At 36.5% G+C, this 5936-nt stretch overlaps 1 long non-coding RNA gene across 1 annotated transcript; it reads left to right on the forward strand.

Annotated features, from left to right (window-relative positions):
- The first annotated feature begins 1197 nt into the window (after positions 1 to 1197).
- LOC121090718 lies at positions 1198 to 5306 on the forward strand. The gene is made up of 3 exons (XR_005828677.1): positions 1198 to 1244; positions 1969 to 2125; positions 5174 to 5306. It is a non-coding gene; the product is annotated as an uncharacterized LOC121090718 (long non-coding RNA).
- The last annotated feature ends 630 nt before the right edge of the window (positions 5307 to 5936 follow it).

Raw genomic sequence — 5936 nt, forward strand, 5'->3', positions numbered from 1 at the left:
ATTATCTGTGTTGGTTTTGTCATAATTAAGCTCCTGAAACCTGAAGTCAAATATTCATTTAGCTTATGATCTGTACCTATTAAATCTTAAATCTCAAATCTATTTGCACTGCTTACTAGCACAACTTCTTTTGTTTTATTCATATTGCTAAATAACATGCTTATTTCCATTTTCTTTTCCAGATCTAACTCAGTTTGACTTTTGGAAAGTCTCACTTTATCCCTTTCCTTTCTGGACTCCCAAGATGCAGCTTTTTTTACTGCTTAACCCTTTCTTTCTGTTTCTGCTAGAATTTTCTCCTTTTCCAGAAATATGCTGAAATTAATCCATGTAGGCCTGGAGCTCTTCAGCAAAACTTTAATCAGCATAGAAACCATGATCTGAGGATCATTTGCAGCCTGGGTTTTGAGAGATAACAGTGTCTCCTCCCAAGATCTTTAGCTGACACTATTAACAAAATTCCTAATTTCTTAGTGATATCCCATTAGAGTTTCCCCTTTCACGTCATGAAGCTTCTTGTAGAACTAGCTGTATTTATCCTTCAAATTAAACTGAATCAGTTTGTGATCCCTTGGTCTAATCTAAAGATATTTACCTAATTGCTTCCCTCATTCAGATTTAAAATAGAATCCACTTTTCTTGGTTTAAAACCTTTGGTGCAGAAAGACAGGAAAACTCAGCTGGGACTTTCTGCTAGCTGCTCCAGGTTTTCTCTGCTAATAACTGGGATACGAATACCTTATTTTCCATTTCTTGTATTCAAAATGTAGAATTATTAAGAATTTAATTCTTCCTACATTAAAATCCTGTTTCTCATGGCTTGTATTTTTTTGTTCAAACCAGAATGTGGACTTGAATTTTCCACACCAGGTGTCTCCCTCAGGCTAATCTGCCTTATTATTAACACTAGTAACAAATTCAGATAAAAGAGTTGGGCAGCTTCCTATGGAGTGAAGTCTGGTCCGTTTTGATTAACAACCATTTCCCTAGAGCAAAGGGACTGGGTCTTTAGTGTTCCTTTCTAGAAACCTGGAGGTGAAGATCTTGAGAAATTTGGAAAAGGACCTGAAATTCCTGAGCCTACTTCTCTGTGGCCACCAAATGCACATTACACCAACAGACAAAGTAAAAGTGACCTTTCATGTTGATTTTCCTAGTATATTCAGGTTAATGGTTAATTTAAGTTGCAGACATCTATGGCTGTAGACTGCAGGTTTTCAAACCTCTTGATGGTCACCCTGAGTGTAAGTAAGGTGCTGCATGCTAGATTTTCTGGTTATGCTGATACTTTACATTGTAATATCCCTGTGCTTTATGTACATAATTGTAAAACATAATCCACTCTATTCCTGCTTTTTGGAGGGAGTGCTACTTGCTATTACTTAGAGGAGCTATATAGGGAAAGAAATACAACATAAAATTCAGGATGGGACACAGGAAGAACATCATAGGCCATAAGTCAGTACTGGAGTAAAATAAAATATTAAATGTGTGCTTTTTAAGTGAGAATCCGCAGCCCAGTCCACTGTTTGAGGCAGCAATCCTTTGAGTAAAGTAATCTCTTAGTATGTAATTCATTATTTATGTAAAAGGAGGCTGAACTGCATTTGCACCAAATGTTTCTAATTTCCTGATTTTTTGCCTACTTGATTTGCACCCTGAAGAACAGTATTAGCCAAGGATTTTATTTTGTGTTTTTACTACTCCTGTTACTCTTAATTTTTTTAATTCGGTTCCGGTTTCTTTACAAGCCGGAGAAGTAAATCCTTTTAGCTATTACTAATTGGATCCTGGTTTAGACTGCAAGTTTTAGGCATGAATGAACAGTGCTTTACATATGTCTACTACTTGCAGGGTTACTGACCTGAAGGCACTCTTAAATTTACACAGGTCACTGAAGTCACTAATTTGTAGGATGAAGTCTTGCCTGTGAAGACTGGTGAAATAAATAGATTTTGTTTGTTACAGAAGGAGGATTTGACTCACTAGCCCCTGCAGCATTCCTTGCATTCTCACACAACTGGTGAAAATACAGATCTCATCTACACTTCCATAAATAGCCTGTGCAGTCAGAAGTACTCCATTTTTGCAGGAGGCCTGGATGTTTCATTCCATATGGCATCAGGTCAGCATCATTTTGTATTGTATCTCTGTGCACAACTGTGAGCACTCAGTCTGCAGCCTGTGAACAGGAGAAAAAGCAGTATTTTTAGATAGGTTATGCATTTCGTAGGGTTTCAAGTGAGATTCATCTGTTCACCCAGAATTCATCCAGGTTAAATTCACCTGTTTTCTTTGGAAGTGCATCCCAGGGACTCTAGAGCAAAACCCCCCAAAATCCTAATTTGGGGACTTTCTGTCTGACTCACCCTGTGGTTGATTTCTGTGTAAAGATTAAATTACAGGCATGATAGATGTGATTGATGGGGTTGATATTGATCTAGGGCAAAAACTTTCTAAGAGATTACATTTACCTTTTTGAGATGTTTTCCTTTCCCTGCATAGTGACCAGTGGCATTTGGGGCAACAGCAGCTCAATCCAGATCTGGAGAATTATAAAGAGGGTAGTTCTTATTCTTACACTGATTTCCTTGAAATCTGGAGACCACACTGAACTGAGGCATTTTAGACCACATAGGTCTGACACAAACATGAAATATATTAAACCACACACAAATCGTTTTAAAATATTATTAGTCATTACTCCATTGGAAGGTGTTTCAGCATTAACTTTATGTATACTGGCTTAGTCTGATCTTGGTTGTACTTTTTTAATAGGTTTTAACAGTTTAATCTCCTTTCCTGTTGTCATGTGGGAAGATTTGTTTTTGTTCGTTTGTTTTGCTAAATCTAAGTCTTTTGCTGTTCCCCCAAAATTTTTGCAGTTTTAAGTGAAATAGAGGCCTGTTCCATGCATATAATGGGAAATTCTTGATGAATTCAAGACAAAGGATACACATTAATTAGGCTTCAGAACCTGTTTGCTGTCTGTACAATGGAGCTGTTAAACTGCAGTCTCGTCATGAATGCAATGTGTATGTCACTTCTACGTCTGTGGCACTTCATAAATTTTAAAACACAGCACTACCTAACCTTTAGGTAAGCATTTCTTAGCCATACATATTAACAGACTATTGTCTGGAAAGTAAGCAAGGTTCTCCGTATGGTTATTAATAACCTCCCATTGCACAGGCAGCTAGTTGACTAATTGGCTACATTGCTTGTCTGAAAATAAAATCACAAACAAAGTCAAACTCTGGGCAGCATCTGATATGCTTAAAGAAATCCAAGAAATGTGGAGAGGAAGTGATATCCAGCAGTTGTTCTCTATCAGACCACAGGAGTGAACAATTATTTTTTATTGTCCTTGATACGCATATCTTTCAAAATCCTCCTGTGATATTGATTTCAACACCTTCCAATGCAACTTGTTCTCTTGCATAACTGTTATCATAGAATTTTTTATATCTGCAGTTTAAATCTTCCCTGCTTGGAAGGAAAGCAATTATTCCTTGTTCCAGATTCAGTGTGTGTGAATAAGCTGATTACTTGCCTCTAATGCTATATTCTACCCTCAATTCCCTTTTTTATGGACCCCTTTCCTGCAAGCATTCTTCATAGATCTTGGAAATTTTTTTTGCCTTTCTTTGTCTATGTCTGGAGACCTCTTTTGCATCCCAATGTGTTGAATCCATCTTACACTCAGTGCACCAACACTAGATGTGGACTCATTTCAATATGCTATAACAAAATACAGTGACATAATTAACTCTCAAGTCTTACAAGGGGCTATAGGTATCATTAATGCTCATAGAAGTAATATCTCCCCTTTTTTTTGACACAGTATCTCACCTTCCTGAAATAACTTTGTACAATACATTATTTTTCATTCTTTCCTTGTGCATTTGATTTGTTCATCCTATGTTTAGTCCTATGTGTATTTTTGTACTCAGATCTGTCTTTATGGCTTCTCCATTTTCTCAAGATCTGCTTGAATTCTGATCCTGCCTTCCAAAATGGAATCCCTCACAAGTTGTTGTCATTCACAAACTTTCCACATACATGTAAATTTTTGGTTGAAATATTGAATAACATCAGGTCAGCCTTGTGAAGGGCATTATACAATATATCCTATCCATTCTCCAACAAGCTATTAACAAGTATTCTGGGCAAGATTTTACAGCAGCTTTGCTCAGACCATATATTCCCGGTTTCTTTATGAGTGTCATGTGAATCTGACATCTATTACTTTCCCAGATCTTTTTATCCTGTCAAAGAAATTGAATTACATTGACATGAGTTATTCTTGACAAATTCATGTTGGTTGTATTTTGTCTTTAGGTGAATACAAATTGATTGTTTAATAATTTGCTTCAGTTATCTTTCTATCAAAGAAAAGCTGACACTTCTGTAATTCTCTGTGTCACTTTTATCCTCCCAGACTTGTTCTCTGACTTTCTAGAACTTAATCACCTTCCACAAAACTCCCTCATTTCTCCTGCACCACTAATGAAAGGTCCCAAATTGCTTTGACTAACTTTGTAAGGTTTTGGGGGTGACGCTTGTCAAGTCCTAATGACTTGAATATATTCAACTTATTCAATTGATTGTTCCATTTGGCTGGTGTTCCTATTTCCTCATTAGTAAGCATCTGGTCACAGTTAGCCTTTTTGTGAAGACTGAACCAGAGAAAGCTTTAAACATTTCATGTTTCCTTCAACTGTCCATTAATTGCTCAGTTTTCTCATTATACTTGCTCCTATTTTTCTCTTTATCTAATGTTTTTATAGGACTTTTCCATGGCTTTTATAATTGTAATACATTTTCTGTTTTATATTTTCTTTGGGTTTTTTTTTTTCCCATATACTTTTTCTATTCCTTAGTTTTAGTTTCAGTAAAGCTTTTAGTAGTACTTTTATTTTAGTAAGATTTTCCTTGGTTTTGTTTCTCATATGATTTGTATTTCATTATCTCACTATTAAAGAATTCCTAATGCAGGCATGTAAGTCATTCCTTTTATTTTTCTTCTGAAGTACAAAAGTTTGTCGTTGCACCTTTCACACTGTCTCTTTTGCAGAGACAAGTGCCTGTGTGCCTTATAAAATCAGTGTTGAGAGACCCACAGAGGAATCTGTTACTGCAGTGATACAAGCATGACTTTTCTTGTTGGCAGCGGAAGAACAGAAGATGCTACTTTCCCTACAGATCAAGACTGTCTGTCCTCCTTCTGAGAACACCAGTCCTGTGGAAAAGGACTGAAGCTCTTCAAAGGGTATGGCAACAGAAGATGCAGAGTTTTTCCCGGTCTTGAGGAAATAAGAGAAAATCTAATTTCACTTGGAAAGGAGAACTGGTGTGTGTTTTATAATAAACTGTTGCTGGTTGAAAAAGAAGTGGTCTAAAGAAAAATATTGTTGTCATAAACTCTGCTTTCCTGGCTCCAGCTGACTGCCTTAAACATCAAGGTCTTTCCTGCATGCTTTTCCTTAACTAGTGAGTTGCTAACTAGTGAATCTCCCTAAAATTGACCTTATCTTTTTAGACAATATCTCAAAGCCTAATTTTGCCTCCAGTGAGGTAGTTCTGGAACCATCCATACAGTAAGCGTTAAAGAGGGAGCAACTTTGGAATTAGGTATTTGATTGCTGATTACCTTTTTAATGCTCTATATGGCTCAAGCTTTATGGTGCTGTATGGGAATAGACATGCTGCCTCCCACAGAAATGGATCTACTACCAATGATCTTTAGAATTCAAATATCTATTATTCTTTTGTGTGCAACATGCTTTTTTTTTTTTTTTTTTTTTTTTAATGCTTTGCTTAAGCATGTTTGGTTTATCCCAAGACTAATACATTTGGTGTACAAATTGCATAACAGATTGTGCACTATCCCAGTCAGCTCTGGTGCGAAGGTATTCTTGAGGGCCTGTAGAGTC

Source organism: Falco naumanni, chromosome 6 (assembly GCF_017639655.2).
Source record: "Falco naumanni isolate bFalNau1 chromosome 6, bFalNau1.pat, whole genome shotgun sequence".
NCBI classification, from domain to species: Eukaryota; Metazoa; Chordata; class Aves; order Falconiformes; family Falconidae; genus Falco; species Falco naumanni.